Raw genomic sequence first — 17,372 nt, 5'->3', positions numbered from 1 at the left:
ATTATGGTTATTGAGGTTAATAATACTATGGGATCAAAATGACCCCCAAATTCTATGATTTAAGCTGTTTTTGAGGGGTTTTTGTAAAAAAACACCCGAATCCGACAAAAAATTTTCAGGGAGGTTTTGCCAAAACACGTCCGAAACCAAAACACGGCCGCGGAACCGAATCCAAAACCCAAACACAAAACCCAAAAAATTTCTGGTGCACATCACTAGTGTCCATGTGTGTTGCAGTGGTTTTTATTGATTTTGCAGAAGTGGCATTACACAATATAGACCTAATGTAATATCGGTGTTGGTTTTGGGTTAGGTATGTGTTTGTCATTCATAATGGAGAAATGGTGAATGTTTGTTCTGTTATTTGCAATTACATTTGTGTGTACAGACCTCAAACTTATTTGTTTTACAGTGGCAACAAAAAGAACACGCCACACAACTACCACAAATGTCGCACATGAGGCTGCTGGTGCTGCAGATAAAGTATTATTGAAATTACACTTTAGGTGGCTGGAAATAATTTGTACAAAATAATAATGAAATTTTTTTACTAATAGGTTCATCCCGGCATCACCCGACTGCACAAATGCGCACAAGCCATGAAACAGCCACGCGGAAACACATGGCACATAAAAGACGCTGTCCAGATCTGCCGACACCACAATCTGCATCTCCGCCAATGCGACGCATATCAATGGTCTCATCAAGGCCACCGGCCGATTTGTTGGCGCCTTCACCAACACGGGAACCACAGTCCCCTCATCTTCCTGGTGAGTCCAAACAAATTAACATTGCAACACATAACACACTGAACATTACACATAATTAGCTAATAAGCAAAAACATACAGTAATCCTATTACATTAACAAATAATAATAAAAAAGGATGGTTTGGAAATGTGGTTCCGGTATGAATGGTCGACCATGTTATGGTCGACAGTCATTAGGTCGACCACTGTTGGTCGACATTGGCATGGTCGACATGGATAAATGGTCGACACATGAAAATGGTCAACACGTGAAAGGTCGACACATGAAAATGTCGACTTTTTTTTACTTTTTTGGGTATAATTTTCTGCGGAAAGTGACGCGAAACCCCAATTAGTGCACCGCATCCCCACGCATGGCTCGCTTCGCTCGCCATGCTTTGGGCAAGGTGCCTCGCTGCACTCGGCACAGATTACCGTTCCCAATCGTAGTCCAAGTGGATCGGAAAGTATGGAAAAGTTCCCCAAAAGAAAAAATTGTGAAAAACTCTTGTCAACCTTTTCATGTACGACCATTTTCATGTGTCGACCATGTGTCCATGTCGACCATGTCAACGTCGACCAATAGTGGTCGACCTAATGAATGTCGACCATAACATGATCGACCATCCAAACGGATACCTGGAAATGTCCAGGCCTTTAAACCACCTTAATAAATCTAGCTATTTTTATGTGTGAACATTTGAAGCCTACACTGGCATATTTAGCTCAAGTATCCAAACAAATCAGAAAGACAAGATTACACACAGTATAATATTGGACCATTGTGTATTGTTAACTTTATTTAAAGCAGGGTGTTTTTAGTGTATTGCCATCATAGATGTAGTCTAACCTACCCACATAGTGATTTATGCAGAATATGACTTCCACAGGGATTGCCCTTTTTTTTAAATATTGCTTCCTGTTTGGGCTTTAGCTTGTGTCAAAAAAAAATAACCAAACTAAAAACGACATAGGGCATGCCGTAATGGTAAGGATGAATTTTGGCTTATGTAGGTAAGGAATTGTCATCAATACGTTTCTGGCATGTTGTTGTACCAAAAACAATTAGGCAAAACTTAAAAATAACATTTGCAGATAGTAATAAAATGTTCTCACATTAAACCACACACAGATGATGCCAGCATGACCCCGGCCCACCAGCCATCTGATATGGAGAATACTTTTGTGCTTGACCTGCAGCCACTAGACACTACCAGACCAAGCACGCCACCTATGTCTCTGCCTCAGCCACCAATTCCTCCGCAACCACAAATGAGCCCAGCCACACAACAGGCTCAAAACCCAGAGCAGGCATTTTGGGACAGCTGGGCAACACAACAGTCGCACAATTTAGACTGTCTTCGCAGACAAACTCAACTGCTCTCAAGTCTGCCACATTACCTGTCGAGAATCAGTCGCACTATGAGCAGACAAAATTCCGAGATGAGTAGAATATCTACTTGTATGGAGCCAATGCGTGCTAACAACAGCCACATGATGAATACTTTGGCACCTATTATGGATGACCAAATGAGGCAGCACCAAAACTACCTCAATCTGCTGGAAACAAACAATAGGCTTACTCAAAGCCTAGGAAGAATAATTGAGAACAACATGGCCTCAAATACTCAACTTAATGCCACACTTACTAACCTCAGCCACAATATAACTTTATTAAACACACAACAAGTGAGCACCAGCTCCGGGACAACCACCCCTATAAATACGCCAGTTACCTCCCCAGTAAGGAGATCAGGCAGAAGAAGATCTAATGTGCCTGGCCCAGACTCTACTGGCTCTAAGGGTTCTCAAAAAAAATAAAGTAGGCCACTGCAGGTGTAATCTGTTTAGGGGGGTAAACAATGTCAGGTTGTCCGAAATATTAGGTGTTTGTTTTATAAAGTTATAAACAGATTTTTTTAAACATGAGTTACCTGATTTGTGTCCACCAGAAATATAGTTAGAATGAGTAAATTTTGGTTATGTCATTATTTAGACCAGAGGTTCTCAAACTCGGTCCTCGGGGGCCCACACAGTGCATGTTTTGCAGGTCTCCTCACAGAATCGCAAGTTAAATAATTAGCTCCACCTGTGGACCTTTTAAAATGTGTCAGTGAGTAATTAATACACCTGTGCACCTGCTGGGTTACCTGCAAAACATGCACTGTGTGGGCTCCCGAGGACCGAGTTTGAGAACCTCTGATTTAGACAATGTTGCTCACACATATTTCAAAACTTACTGTCTTTACATAATGGCTTGGCTAGAATAGGCCACATATGTTGAACCAATTCTAGGCCACAAATATTAAGTACCTAATGAGCATCATCCTCCTTATTTGCTAGAATAAGTCTCTTTTACTACAAATATACTGTCTGGCCCTAGGTGGATTATGCTCAACGTGTGTTAAAACTCTGTCACCTGTGTACATTGGCCATGCCACCAAGCCCATAGAAAGCTTACATGACTGTTTGCCACTGACACTCCTGGTTCCACCACCATATTGTTCAATCTAGGTTGCTATGCAATGCAGACAACACAAGTGTGTATATTTTTAACAATAATGTGAGTGAGGTCAGTACTATTATTTTTAAAACTGTGTTAAGTCACATTACACATGTCATATTTTAAAAAGCAGAGTATATTTGTAACAATTCAACAAATGACACTTTTGGCAAAGGTGGCCTGTGTGATTGAAAGGATATCGACACACAGCCTGAAAGCTGGCATTTTAAGGTAAATTCAACATAGTCAGGAGTATGGTCAAGGCTAAGACAGAGTGAGAGTGTGTTGTTTCGGGTTGTAAGTAAGTCAAAATTGTAAAGGTCACACACACGGTTAATGTGTATTCTATGTAGTCTGGATCAGCTGTATGGGCTTTTAACAGGCCACATAAACCAAAAAGGCCTGCGCAGCATCCGCCGAGCCTATTCAACCTGCTAACCATCGTCGGTTTCATGGCCCTGGTTTATGTGAAAATGATGGAGCAGTGTCAGGAATACATCTGAACACATAAATTTACAGCAACACAGGCCAACAGCCATTTGTGAGGGTGGGATTGTAATCATGTGCTTATGTTCGTTTTTATGTTGGCAAAAATGTAGGGGGAATTTATGTTTAAGATGAAACACATCTAAACACGCTTTTCAAAAGCAGGTCTATTTTGTTTTAGTATTTTTTTACGAATCTCTAATTTTCACAGACGCAACGGTCCTTTCACGGTGGTGATTACAAATACGAATTCTTGGTAAATTACCGTGTTCAATACCTAAACAGCCGTGTTTGGCTGATGGTGTGTTCATTCGTATTTGGAAATTCTGTCGTGAAATACATTACGAATACTCTCATCACTGCCGAGATTTGTGTTTAGTAAATTTCCGAGATGACACTTTGAAAAAAAAAGCAAAGTCGAACCAGATCGGGAGCTTAGTAAATATACCCCCAAGCTGGGAGCAGCACGTAGCAACTGTCTGCTGCCACATACAGACAATTTGACCTCAATGTCACAGAGTAGTTTATTTTTTACTGATTTGAATGCTGTCCAAATCCAAATGCAGCTGTCCAAATCCAAACTCATAGGGCTGTTTCACACTGGCCGGGTAGCGCCGGCCGGCAAAATACCGGCCGGATTTTTGCCATGGTCGTTCTGCAGAGACACATAAAGAGTAATGTGTTAATTCACACGGCATGGCCCCGGCTCACCTGTCGGGTTGCAGACGTAAATATCCACTGAAAGATCCCGCTGCTGTGCCGGGGCAGTGACGTCTTTGTAGGCAGAGAACCGAGTGTGTGAATGGGAGCTTTCACACACAACAGGTTTTTTAGCAGCCGCCGCTGCTGCTGTGCATGCGCACAGCAGTAAACACGGCTCAAAGCCATGGTGTGTGAAAGACCCTGTTGGATGGCAAAAAGCCGGACAACGTTTGTTTGGCTTTTTGCCATCCGGTGAAAACCGGTGTGTATGAAACAGCCCATAGGCTGCTACCTGCCATGATTTTTGTGTTTGTGGGGGGCTGCCTAGATATCAGTTTAAATTTAAACCTAGAAATTCTATGCTATGATTTTTTTGTATTGCTGCCACACCTTTTTGGAATAAGAATTAATTTTTCTCTGATGTCCTAGTGGATGCTGGGGACTCCGTAAGGACCATGGGGAATAGACGGCTCCGCAGGAGACTGGGCACATCTAAAGAAAGATTTAGGTCTATCTGGTGTGCACTGGCTCCTCCCCCTATGACCCTCCTCCAAGCCTCAGTTAGATTTCTGTGCCCGGCCGAGCTGGATGCACACTAGGGGCTCTCCTGAGCTCCTAGAAAGAAAGTATAGTTTAGGTTTTTTATTTTACAGTGAGACCTGCTGGCAACAGGCTCACTGCAGCGAGGGACTAAGGGGAGAAGAAGCGAACCTACCTAAGTGGTGGTAGCTTGGGCTTCTTAGGCTACGGGACACCATTAGCTCCAGAGGGATCGCACACAGGACCCGACCTCGTCGTCCGTTCCCGGAGCCGTGCCGCCGTCCCCCTTACAGAGCCAGAAGCAAGAAGGTCCGGAAAATCGGCGGCTGAAGACTTCTGTCTTCTCCAAGGTAGCGCACAGCACTGCAGCTGTGCGCCAATGCTCCTCATGCACACCACACACTTCGGTCACTGATGGGTGCAGGGCACTGGGGGGGGGGGGGGGGCGCCCTGAGCAGCAATATTAACACCTTGGCTGGCAAAACTGGCACCATATATAGCCCCAGAGGCTATATAGGTGTAAATTACCCCTGCCAGAATAACACAAAGCGGGAGAAAGCCCGCCGAAAAAGGGGCGGAGCCATCTCCCTCAGCACACTGGCGCCATTTTCCCTCACAGCTCCGCTGGAAGGATCGCTCCCTGGCTCTCCCCTGCAGTCCTGCACTACAGAAAGGGTAAAAAAAGAGAGGGGTGGGCACAAATTTAGGCGCAGTATAATATATATATGCAGCTATAAGGGAAAACACTCTTTATAGGTGATATCCCTGTGGTATATAGCGCTCTGGTGTGTGCTGGCATACTCTCCCTCTGTCTCCCCAAAGGGCTTTGTGGGGTCCTGTCCTCCGTCAGAGCATTCCCTGTGTGTGTGCTGTGTGTCGGTACCGCTGTGTCGACATGTATGATGAGGAAAATGATGTGGAGGCAGAGCAAATGCCTGTAAATGTGTTGTCACCCCCTGTGGGGTAGACACCTGTGTGGATGGACTTATGGAAGGAATTACGTGACAGTGTCAGCTCCTTACATAAAAGGTTTGATGACATAGGACAGCCGGCTACTCAGCTTGTGACTGTTCCAGCGTCTCAAATGTCATCAGGGGCTTTAAAACGCCCGCTACCTCAGATGGCAGACACAGATGTCGACACGGATACCGACTCCAGTGTCGACGACGATGAGACTAGTGTACCCTCCAATAGGTCCACCCGTTACATGATTGAGGCAATGAAAAATGTATTACACATTTCTGATAGTACCCCAGGTACCACAAAAAAGGGTATTATGTTCGGTGAGAAAAAACTACCAGTAGTTTTTCCTGCATCTGAGGAATTAAATGAGGTGTGTGAGGAAGCCTGGACTTCCCCCGATAAGAAATTGATAATTTCTAAACGGTTATTGGCAGCGTACCCTTTCCCGCCAGAGGATAGGTCACGTTGGGAAACGTCCCCTAGGGTAGATAAAGCGCTTACACGTTTATCAAAACAGGTGGCACTACCGTCTCCGGATACGGCCGCCCTAAAGGATCCTGCTGATAGAAAGCAGGAGGCTACCCTAAAAGCTATATATACACACACGGGCATTACATTGCGACCAGCGATTGCATCAGCATGGATGTGCAGTGCTGCTGCTGCGTGGTCAGATTCCCTGTCGGATAATATTGATACCCTGGATAGGGACACTATTTTGCTGACAGTAGAGCATATAAAGGACGCTGTCTTATACATGCGTGATGCACAGAGGGATATTTGCCGGCTGGCATCAAAAATAAGCGCAATGTCCATTGCCGCCAGAAGGGGGTTATGGACTCGGCAGTGGTCAGGTGATGCCGATTCAAAAAGGCACATGGAAGTTTTGCCTTATAAGGGGGTGGAACGGTTTGGGGATGGTCTTTCAGACCTCGTTTCCACAGCTACGGCTGGGAAATCGACATTTTTGCCACAGGCTACCCCACAGCAAAAGAAGGCACCGTATTATCAAGTACAGTCCTTTCGGCCCCATAAACACAAGAGGGCGCGAGGCGCATCCTTTCTGCCGAGAGGCAAAGGTAGAGGGAAAAATCTGCAGCATACAGCCAGTTCCCAAGAGCAAAAGTCCTCCCCAGCGTCCGGTAAGTCCACAGCATGACGCTGGGGCTTCACAGGCGGATCCGGGTACGGTGGGGGCCCGTCTCAGAAATTTCAGCACACAGTGGGCTCTCTCACAGGTGGATCCCTGGGCCCTTCAAGTAGTATCTCAGGGGTACAGGCTGGAATTCGAGACGTCCCCCCCTCCGCCGTTTTCTAAAATCTGCCTTACCAGCAACTCCCTCTGCCAGGGAGGCAGTGTTGGTGGCTATCCAAAAACTGTATTCACAGCAAGTGATTGTCAAGGTACCCCTCCTTCAGCAAGGGAAGGGTTACTATTCCACAATGTTTGTGGTACCGAAACCGGACGGTTCGGTGAGACCCATCTTAAATTTAAAATCCTTGAACACTTATATCAAAAGGTTCAAGTTCAAGATGGAATCGCTCAGGGCGGTTATTGCGAGCCTGGACGAGGGGGATTACATGGTCTCCCTGGACATCAAGGATGCGTACCTGCATGTCCCCATTTACCCTCCTCACCAGGAGTACCTCAGATTTGTGGTACAGGACTGTCACTATCAGTTCCAGACGCTGCCGTTTGGGTTATCCACGGCACCGAGGGTCTTTACCAAGGTAATGGCCGAAATGATGATACTCCTTCGCAAGAAGGGAGTTTTAATTATCCCGTACTTGGACGATCTCCTGATAAAGGCGAGGTCCAAGGAACAGTTGGTAGTGGGGGTAGCACTTTCTCGGGAAGTGCTACAACAGCACGGCTGGATTCTCAATATTCCAAAGTCACAGCTGGTCCCGACGACACGTCTTCTGTTCCTGGGAATGATTCTGGACACAGACCAGAAAAAAGTGTTTCTTCCAGTGGAAAAAGCCGAGGAGTTGTCATCTCTAGTCAGAGACCTCCTAAAACCATTCGGAAGGTTCCACGCAAGGACTTTCCAGTGGGACCTGTTGGACAAATGGTCCGGGTCCCATCTCCAGATGCAACAGCGGATAACCCTGTCGGCAAGGACCAGGGTGTCGCTGCTGTGGTGGCTGCAGAGTGCTCATCTATTAGAGGGCCGCAGATTCGGAATACAGGACTGGGTCCTGGTGACCACGGATGCCAGCCTTCGGGGCTGGGGCGCAGTCACACAGGGAAGAAATTTCCAAGGACTGTGGTCAAATCAGGAGATTTCGCTTCACATAAATATTCTAGAGCTAAGGGCCATTTACAATGCCCTAAGCCAAGCAAGGCCCCTGCTTCAGAACCAGCCGGTACTGATCCAATCAGACAACATCACGGCGGTCGCCCATGTAAACAGACAGGGCGGCACAAGAAGCAGGAGGGCAATGGCAGAAGCCACAAGGATTCTCCGATGGGCGGAAAATCATGTGTTAGCACTGACAGCAGTGTTCATTCCGGGAGTGGACAACTGGGAAGCAGACTTCCTCAGCAGGCACGACCTCCACCCGGGAGAATGGGGACTTCATCCAGAAGTCTTCCAAATGCTGGTAAACCGGTGGGAAAGACCACAGGTAGACATGATGGCGTCCCGCCTCAACAAAAAGCTAAAAAGATATTGCGCCAGGTCAAGGGACTCTCAGGCGATCGCTGTGGACGCTCTAGTAACACCGTGGGTGTACCAGTCGGTTTATGTGTTTCCTCCTCTGCCTCTCATTCCCAAGGTACTGAGAATAATACGAAGGCGAGGAGTGAAAACTATACTCGTGGTTCCGGATTGGCCAAGAAGAGCTTGGTACCCGGAACTTCAAGAGATGCTTTCAGAGGACCCTTGGCCTCTGCCACTCAGACAGGACCTGCTGCAGCAGGGGCCCTGTCTGTTCCAAGACTTACCGTGGCTACGTTTGACGGCATGGCGGTTGAACACCGGATCCTGAAGGAAAAGGGCATTCCGGAGGAAGTCATCCCTACCCTGATCAAAGCCAGGAAGGATGTCACCGTAAAACATTATCACCGCATTTGGCGGAAATATGTTGCTTGGTGTGAGGCCAGGAAGGCCCCAACGGAGGAATTTCAACTGGGTCGATTCCTGCATTTCCTGCCAGCAGGGGTGACGTTGGGCCTCAAATTGGGGTCCATTAAGGTCCAGATTTCGGCCCTGTCGATTTTCTTCCAGTAAGAACTGGCTTCACTGCCTGAAGTTCAGACTTTTGTCAAAGGAGTTCTGCGTATTCAGCCTCCTTTTGTGCCCCCAGTGGCACCTTGGGATCTCAATGTGGTTTTGGAGTTCCTGAAATCACATTGGTTTGAACCACTTAAGACTGTGGATTTGAAATATCTCACGTGGAAAGTGGTCATGCTGTTGGCTCTGGCTTCGGCCAGGCGTGTGTCAGAATTGGCGGCTTTGTCCTATAAAAGCCCTTATCTGAATTTCCATATGGATAGGGCAGAGTTGAGGACTCGTCCTCAGTTTCTCCCGAAGGTGGTATCAGCGTTTCACTTGAACCAGCCTATTGTGGTGCCTGCGGCTACTAGGAACTTGGAGGATTCCACGTTACTGGACGTAGTCAGGGCCCTGAAAATTTATGTTTCCAGGACGGCTGGAGTCAGGAAAACTGACTCGCTGTTTATCCTGTATGCACCCAGCAAACTGGGTGCTCCTGCTTCTAAGCAGACTATCGCGCGCTGGATTTGTAGCACTATTCAGCTGGCGCATTCTGCGGTGGGACTACCGCAGCCTAAATCTGTAAAAGCCCATTCCACAAGGAAGGTGGGCTCATCTTGGGCGGCTGCCAGAGGGGTCTCGGCTTTACAACTTTGCCGAGCTGCTACTTGGTCAAGGGCAAACACGTTTGCAAAATTCTACAAATTTGATACCCTGGCTGAGGAGGACCTGGAGTTCTCTCATTCGGTGTTGCAGAGTCGTCCGCACTCTCCCGCCCGTTTGGGAGCTTTGGTATAATCCCCATGGTCCTTACGGAGTCCCCAGCATCCACTAGGACGTCAGAGAAAATAAGAATTTACTCACCGGTAATTCTATTTCTCGTAGTCCGTAGTGGATGCTGGGCGCCCATCCCAAGTGCGGATTGTCTGCAATACTTGTAAATAGTTATTGTTACACAAATCAGGTTGTTATTGCGAGCCATCTGTTCAGAGGCTCCGTTGTTATCATACTGTTAACCGGGGTTCCTATTACGAGTTATATGGTGTGATTGGTGTGGCTGGTATGAGTCTTACCCGGGATTCAAAATCCTTCCTTATTGTGTCAGCTCTTCCGGGCACAGTGTCCTAACTGAGGCTTGGAGGAGGGTCATAGGGGGAGGAGCCAGTGCACACCAGATAGACCTAAATCTTTCTTTAGATGTGCCCAGTCTCCTGCGGAGCCGTCTATTCCCCATGGTCCTTACGGAGTCCCCAGCATCCACTACGGACTACGAGAAATAGAATTACCGGTGAGTAAATTCTTATTATATTGTATGCTACCATTGGTTGTGACATATCTATTCATACCAAGCTAGAATTAGCATAGAACATTTTCATTGTCACTAAATGTAATAAGGATTTCCACAGCTACTGCAGGTGCACAGTCTTGCAGGAGTTATCAATAATTCTCAGCTGCTGCATATGTACACTCTTGCAGACCATCACCCATTGTTATTCCGTTATTCCGTCAATCTTGTTATGTGCTGCTGTCCTGGTCCCTCTCCAGCGACCACGGCAATGCTGCTGGTTAACCCCTGGTGCACTGTGCAACACCAGGGGAGAGTGCATTGAGTTGCCCACTGGGTAGGTCAAGGGAGAACCCCAGCAGTACCAGACCACAGGGCTAGGGTAGTCCAGTGCTGTGCACTGGGCACAGTGTTAAAAATATGTGTACAAATGTATTATAAAATAAATGTGTCGCACTGAGCTGGGTCCGCAGGTCCCGAGCTGCAGTGCTCTGGTGTAAAGCCTGGTGCGCACAAAATATTTATTTGTGCAAAGTGTATTTAAATGTATTTTAAGTAAAAATGCACATACTTTTATCCCTGGTGGTCTAGGAGGAATCCAGAGCTCTCTGTGGGCTGCTGGGTTTCTCACCTCCCTTCCAGGCAAAGGCAGTGGCAAACGCAGGATTTTCATGGGGGGGGGGGGGGGGTTTCTGTGCGCGCGCGTGTATGTGTGTGTGTGCTCGTAATTGAGTAGCCAGCACACTGCACAAGCTGTGTGTATGTATGTATATATATATATATATATATATATATACACACACACACACACACACACATACATACATACATACATACATATACACACATATACATATGTACATACACACACATACATACATACACACACACACACACACACACACACACACACACACACACACACAGAACATCTGTACATAGACATACACACATACTGTACACAGCATACATGTGTACACACACAGTTTACATGCACACATCATACACACACACACACACAGTATACATACTAACAGTATACATGCAAACATACAAACATAGTATACCTGCACACAGCCACACACACACAGTATACATGCACATAACACATACAGTACACATGCATACAGCATATATACATACACACACAGCAAACATAGTTACACACTATACATGCACACAGCATACTGTACATACACACAGTATACATGCACACACAGTACACATGCATACAGCATATATACATACACACACTATATATGCACACAGCAAACATACATAGTTACACGCACTATACATGTACTTAGCATACATACATTAATACACACACACTATACATTTTACATAGCAATACACACATCCATTAACATTGAACAGAACCCCCTCCTCACCTTACACTACAGTGGGAGCCGAAAACAGCAGACACTGCCTCACGTAGCTCTGTCTCATGGCCCCTTGAACTGCCTGAGAGGAGCTGCGCGCTTCCGCTGCAGCTCCCGCTGCAGCTCCCCCTACAGGCAGCCCGCAGCGGCAGCGGCAGCAGCCAGGTTCACACTTTCACTCGGACAGTGTAAAGAGGAGGGAGTTGCTGCATAAGCTTCTCCTCATTTAAAAAAAAAAAAAAATCGGACGGGAGCGCCGATGGATCGGAGACCAGGGGGGGTTTCTAGGTACTCGGAAACCCCCCATGCGTGCGCGTATGAAAGGGAATGCCTTGTTATATCCTTCCTCATGAAAGTAACATGGAAAGCTAGAGAAGAAGCTGGCCAGCCCATCCAGCTAAGTGTTTTCAGGGAATTTCAAAGAGCTTCTACTCAGTGGGAAAGAGACTTCTATATATAGGTAAAACAACTAGGTTTTTCAAGGAACGCATGACCATCCATAGGTCTGCGATATTAGACAAGCATTGGAGGGTAAAGCCAATGATCAGCCGGTAGCACGGCATTTCAAAAATGCTAGACATAATTTAGCCACGCTTAGATATAAAATGATTGATTGGATTGCTCCTAATATAAGAGGAGGAGATAGAGCAGGGTCTTTGTTAAGAAAAGAATCCTGGTGGATTCATGAATTACAAACCCTGCACCCTCTGGGATTGAATGAGCAGTTATCTTTCAATTGTTTTCTTTAGTAATTTAAAGTTTTTTCTGGCCTTTATGTCCCTGTAAGAAGCTCTTAGAAATGGTTGCGCCGTTTCGTACATTGACTTTACAGGACGGAAGTATGTTTAGTTGTTTCCCAGCAACAGCTTTCTGTGTGTTATGCATATGTCATGGTTTGTTTAGTTGTCATGGTGATGGGCGCTTGATGCCAACAACCCCTGGTGCATTGTAGGAACGCTGGTGCAGTATGCGCTACCTGATGATGTCACCGCAATCCCGGGCTGGAATTTGGCATGAACGTGAACACTCGGGTGATGCTATAAATGGTATGTACTTTGTTTTTTTCACTTATAGCCTGACGAAATTACATAAAGTCATGAAACGTTGATACACTTCAGGATGAGGTCTGTCCTTATTTATACTATCTGATTGTGACCGGAGTGCCATCCATCCTGCCTATACATGTTTATTGACCAATGCAGAGAGGCACCTGGGCAAGTTGTGTGGTATCAGGGAGTGCCGGTAACAGTGTTTTGTATATATATATATATATATATATATATATATATATATATATATATACTTTCTGTGACATCAAGAATGTTGAATTGCTGTTAACATCTATATGATGTATCCCCTTGAAAGAGGAAGGAGTCTTCTTTAAGGCTATTTTAACAATAAACATCAGGAATGTGACACACACAATCCCATTCTCCACCTGTTTGAGCCCAGCATCTCCAAACTCTGCGATCTGCCAGCTATTGTGCAGGGCCTGGTCCAGGTCAGTGCCGATGGTAGTATTCTGAGTGGAAATCAGCGGTTCCAGGTGCTGGTGGGAGGAGTCTGGTGGTGACAGCATAATACCCACCAACTGTGCAGTGGGAGGAGTCAGTACAGACAGTTACTGATGGTAAGAGGAAATCCCCTATTGGCCAAGTCCTGTGAGATGAATCTGGTCACAAACTGGTACTGTGGGCGGATGTAATGAAGTCCAAGTTTGGTGGCCATGTGGGAAGTAAGAGACCTGGCCGGTGGGGGAGGGGTGCTGCCGATGGTGCGTGAGCGCAGTTACTCACCTCGCCTTCCGCTGGCTCTTACCTTCGGGTCGGTGATGGTCCCGGATCTCTCTCTTTCTTCCTTGTCAGCTGCACTCCCATCTGAAAGAGAAGGGCAGCTGCGCTAAGTCTCTGGCAGGGGACTAGGGAAAGTCAATTGGGGCGACGCGTGCTGTACTAAAGGATGGTCATGATTGGCACTTGTGGCCTCAGACTGGTTACACCCGCGTGCGAGGCACGGTGGGTGCAACCCGGACGGAAACGCACCTGGAGCAAACTTCGAACAACAACCCAAAAATGATACGCTACTTCAATAGGAACCTACCGGTGGAAGGCCCGCGAGCAGTCACGAGCAATGCACATCGCTATATGAATCAGTACACGACAACGCTCAATATTAGCGCATCAGCAAGACAATGTGGAACAGTGTATGACAAGGTGAATGGTGTACAATAATAACAAAAACGGAGGTACAATAATAAACAGTGCGCAACGACGTGTGTAACGCACACCCAAGGAACCAATGGTGGGCCTAGCGCCCTCTGCAGCTCAGGCCTAGGGCCTGCCTAACTGTGGGGAAACAATGGGGGCCTAGCGCCCTCTGCAGCTCAGGCCTAGGGCCTGCCTAACTGTGAGGGAACAATGGGGGGCCTAGCGCCCTCTGCAGCTCAGGCCTAGGGCCTGCCTAACCGTGGGGGAAACAATGGGGGCCTAGCGCCCTCTACAGCTCAGGCCTAGGGCCTGCCTAACTGTGGGGGAACAATGGGGCCTCGGCCTAGCGCCGGCGTTGGTGGTGAAATGGGAGAAGAGGAAACACAGATGCAGACTGTGGAAGGAAAAGGGGCTTCACTGAGGGCTTACCTGGTCCACCGGCGTCCGGATGTCTGACTCTAGTCCCGGGTTCTCCGCAGGGCCGCCTCCGCTGACTGCACCGATGTCCTCCGTCTGGGTCCCGCGACGCTGCTCGCCGTCCGGATCTCTCCTGTTCCCGCCGTGTGCGGGCATTTAAAAACCCCACCGCGCTGCCCTCTGGGATGGGTGACGCGGCAGGTCCTCAATGGCCCGCCGCGTCGTCCAGTCCTGCTGATGCGGCGGCCGGCAGCAGGGGTGCGAGGTTCCGGAATGCCGTGGGGGCGGAGTTGGTCGCGCCAGTACGCCCACAGGGATGCCACTAATGTAATCCATTAACCCCGATGGTCGGTTCCTGCGATCTCAGCATAGGAATGCAAATGCCTCTGCCTGATTGACAGAAAGAGGCATTCACGGGGAGGGGCGGCCAGCGTTTGTGAAATGGGGGGTGTCGCCCCCATTTTCCGTGAGTGGCGAGGCCACGGACTGCATCGCAAGATGCAGTTACCATGGCCTCGCAAGCTGCCCTTCAACGGCAAGGCAGAGAAAGCATAGGCTCACTTAGCCTGCCGTTGCAGATGAACATTGCAACTCACTTATGCTGCTTTCACATCGCAAAACCTGTTTTTGAAACGGTTCTTAAAACGGGTCTGAGTAGTTAAACCCCCTTCACATCGCATGTTGTAACCAGTATATTACCATTTCATTACCGTTTTGGTACCTATCACACTGAACCCGTTTCACCCATAGAAAACAGTGGTTGTCATTATAAATGGACTTTTCTGGCCCACACATTATTAAAAATTATTAATTAATTAATTAATTATTAATAATTTGGATAGTCGTACGATGGAACCCAGCAGCTTGAAGCATTTTAACATGTTTTTATATATGAGTGCATCATTGACTGTCCCAGTTATTTGTCTGCAGATGTCCTCATCCCCTCTGATTCTTAGCAGCTCCCTCACCTCTTCATCACTCTAAGTTGCCATTGTATAATATATTTGCAGTAAGAAAACGCTTCTAAACCCACTCTCATGTGTCTCATGTGTTTTTCCTCCAGCTTCCTGCTTCTGCCTGGTGACATCACACATGGAGACAGCCTTTCACCTTCTGTGGCTTGGAAATACCGTTTCTGAGCCTGTCACACTGCACAATGAAACGGTTCTGAACTGGGTAGGACCCTGCTTTTTCACTGTTTCAAAATACCAGTATTTTGAAAACGGAAAATTCAAGGTGGCCCTTTCACACCGCAGCTAGAACCGTTTAGGAAGGCTGAAAAATCGGCAATTTACCGGGTTAAAGCTGCGGTGTGAAAGGGGTATTAGCCTGCCGTCGCAGATGAACACTGCAACTGATTGTCGCGATCAGAGGCGGATTGGCCATAGGGCTCACAGGGAAGATTCCCGGTGGGCCGACGTACCTGTGGGGCCTGTTTTGTTTGAGGACATGTGGTCCTTTTTATAGACATAATGAATAAGATGCAAAATAATTTGCATATATGAAAATTACTTTGCCACTTAGCCTTTGATTGCAGATGATCTAGTGCACAGGTTCTCAAACTCAGTCCTCAGGACCCCACACGGTGCATGTTTTGCAGGTCTCCTCACAAAATCACAAGTGAAATAATTAGCTCCACCTGTGGACCTTTTAAAATGTGTCAGTGAGTAATTAATACACCTGTGCACTTGCTGGGTTACCTGCAAAACATGTACTGTGTGGGGTCCTGAGGACCAAGTTTGAGAACCACTGATCTAGTGTATGCTCTGTCTGCCTGCTTAGCTGACATATAAGATTGAGTGAATAGTGATTGGGATACGGTTGGTGTAATAAGCAAGAAAATATATCTTTCTAAAGAATGATATAGTTTCCTAAATTCTGATGGTGTATCATATAATGTGCTCATAATATTTAATTTTATTTCTTTTTAACTTCCCCCTTGGTGCTGGACATGCCCACTATCTGGAAAGTCTTGGGGGGAGGGAGCTGCTGCCATGGCCCATGGCTAGACCTTAAACCTCCTGGTGCTGCCCATGTGGGGCCACTAGTATAAATTTTTCAAGGGCCGCTTTTTGTTCCCAATCCCCCCCCTGGTCGCGATGGTCATCTCAGATGCGATTGCATTGCAGTGCAAATGCAGGGAAGAGTTGTTATGCAACTCCTCCTGCATTTGCATTGTTAAAGATTGCAATTGCAAAGCTGCTGCAAACAGCTGTGCAACTGCAATCCTTAGTGAATTAGCTCTCAGACGCCATTACATCATGTTGCTGGTCTGAACATTAACCTTCCTCTGATAAACAGAAATATGGGGCACATTCATGAACACTGATGCAGCAGTAAGTCTGCTACTCTATAATTGTTATGTAACATTTAGTTGCTAACTAGACTTCTAAATAAGTAAGATGCACTATAAAATGCAGATTTCCTTTTTTTTTTTTTAAATGATCTGTTTCCTTTGGCTTGTAATTACTTTGACATACCAATAGTGGCACTTACAGTATATAGCGTTTATTTTGCTTGGAACCCACTAGAACCCACTAAATAGACAGTGGATTGTTTAGGGGTAAGTGTATTATTACCACTTACCAGAGCTACTATCCCTTGGTAGCTCTGGTAAGAAGATAGAAAATAGCTACATAAACAATAGCACATACTTTGTTGAAATTCATCATGTTGACATTTACAATGTTAACACTGTAGGTCAAGTGTAGGTCAGTGGCAAATGCAGGATTTGCATGGTTTTTTTTCCAGAACTGGGTGGAGCAAAGGACGGGGGTGGGGACTGAGGTGACCCAGTATATGCTGGATCCATAAAACTAGTGTGTCTGTATATATATATATATATATATATATATATAAATGTAGTAGTCAGCGGCACTCACGGCTCCCAGTCAGGGAATGAAAGAAGACACAGGCGTTG

General features: G+C 46.7%; 1 protein-coding gene and 1 long non-coding RNA gene across 2 annotated transcripts in view; one reads left to right on the top strand and one right to left on the bottom strand.

The window, feature by feature from the left end:
- The window catches only part of LOC135050688 (retinol dehydrogenase 7-like), a 318,758-nt gene extending 306,829 nt beyond the window's left edge, over positions 1-11,929 (bottom strand). Inside the window, exon 1 of the mRNA XM_063957097.1 lies at positions 11,838-11,929. The gene's annotated coding sequence lies outside the window, so the exon portion shown is untranslated. The remainder of the gene's footprint in view (positions 1-11,837) is intronic.
- A 91-nt stretch (positions 11,930-12,020) lies between these two features.
- The window catches only part of LOC135011748 (uncharacterized), an 89,612-nt gene continuing 84,260 nt past the window's right edge, over positions 12,021-17,372 (top strand). Inside the window, exon 1 of the long non-coding RNA XR_010210798.1 lies at positions 12,021-12,288. This is a non-coding gene — a long non-coding RNA (uncharacterized LOC135011748). The remainder of the gene's footprint in view (positions 12,289-17,372) is intronic.

Source organism: Pseudophryne corroboree, chromosome 2, assembly GCF_028390025.1.
Source record: "Pseudophryne corroboree isolate aPseCor3 chromosome 2, aPseCor3.hap2, whole genome shotgun sequence".
NCBI classification, from domain to species: domain Eukaryota; kingdom Metazoa; phylum Chordata; class Amphibia; order Anura; family Myobatrachidae; genus Pseudophryne; species Pseudophryne corroboree.
The sequence above is the reverse complement of the archived record's forward strand: the minus strand, read 5'-3'. Positions and strand labels throughout refer to the sequence as shown.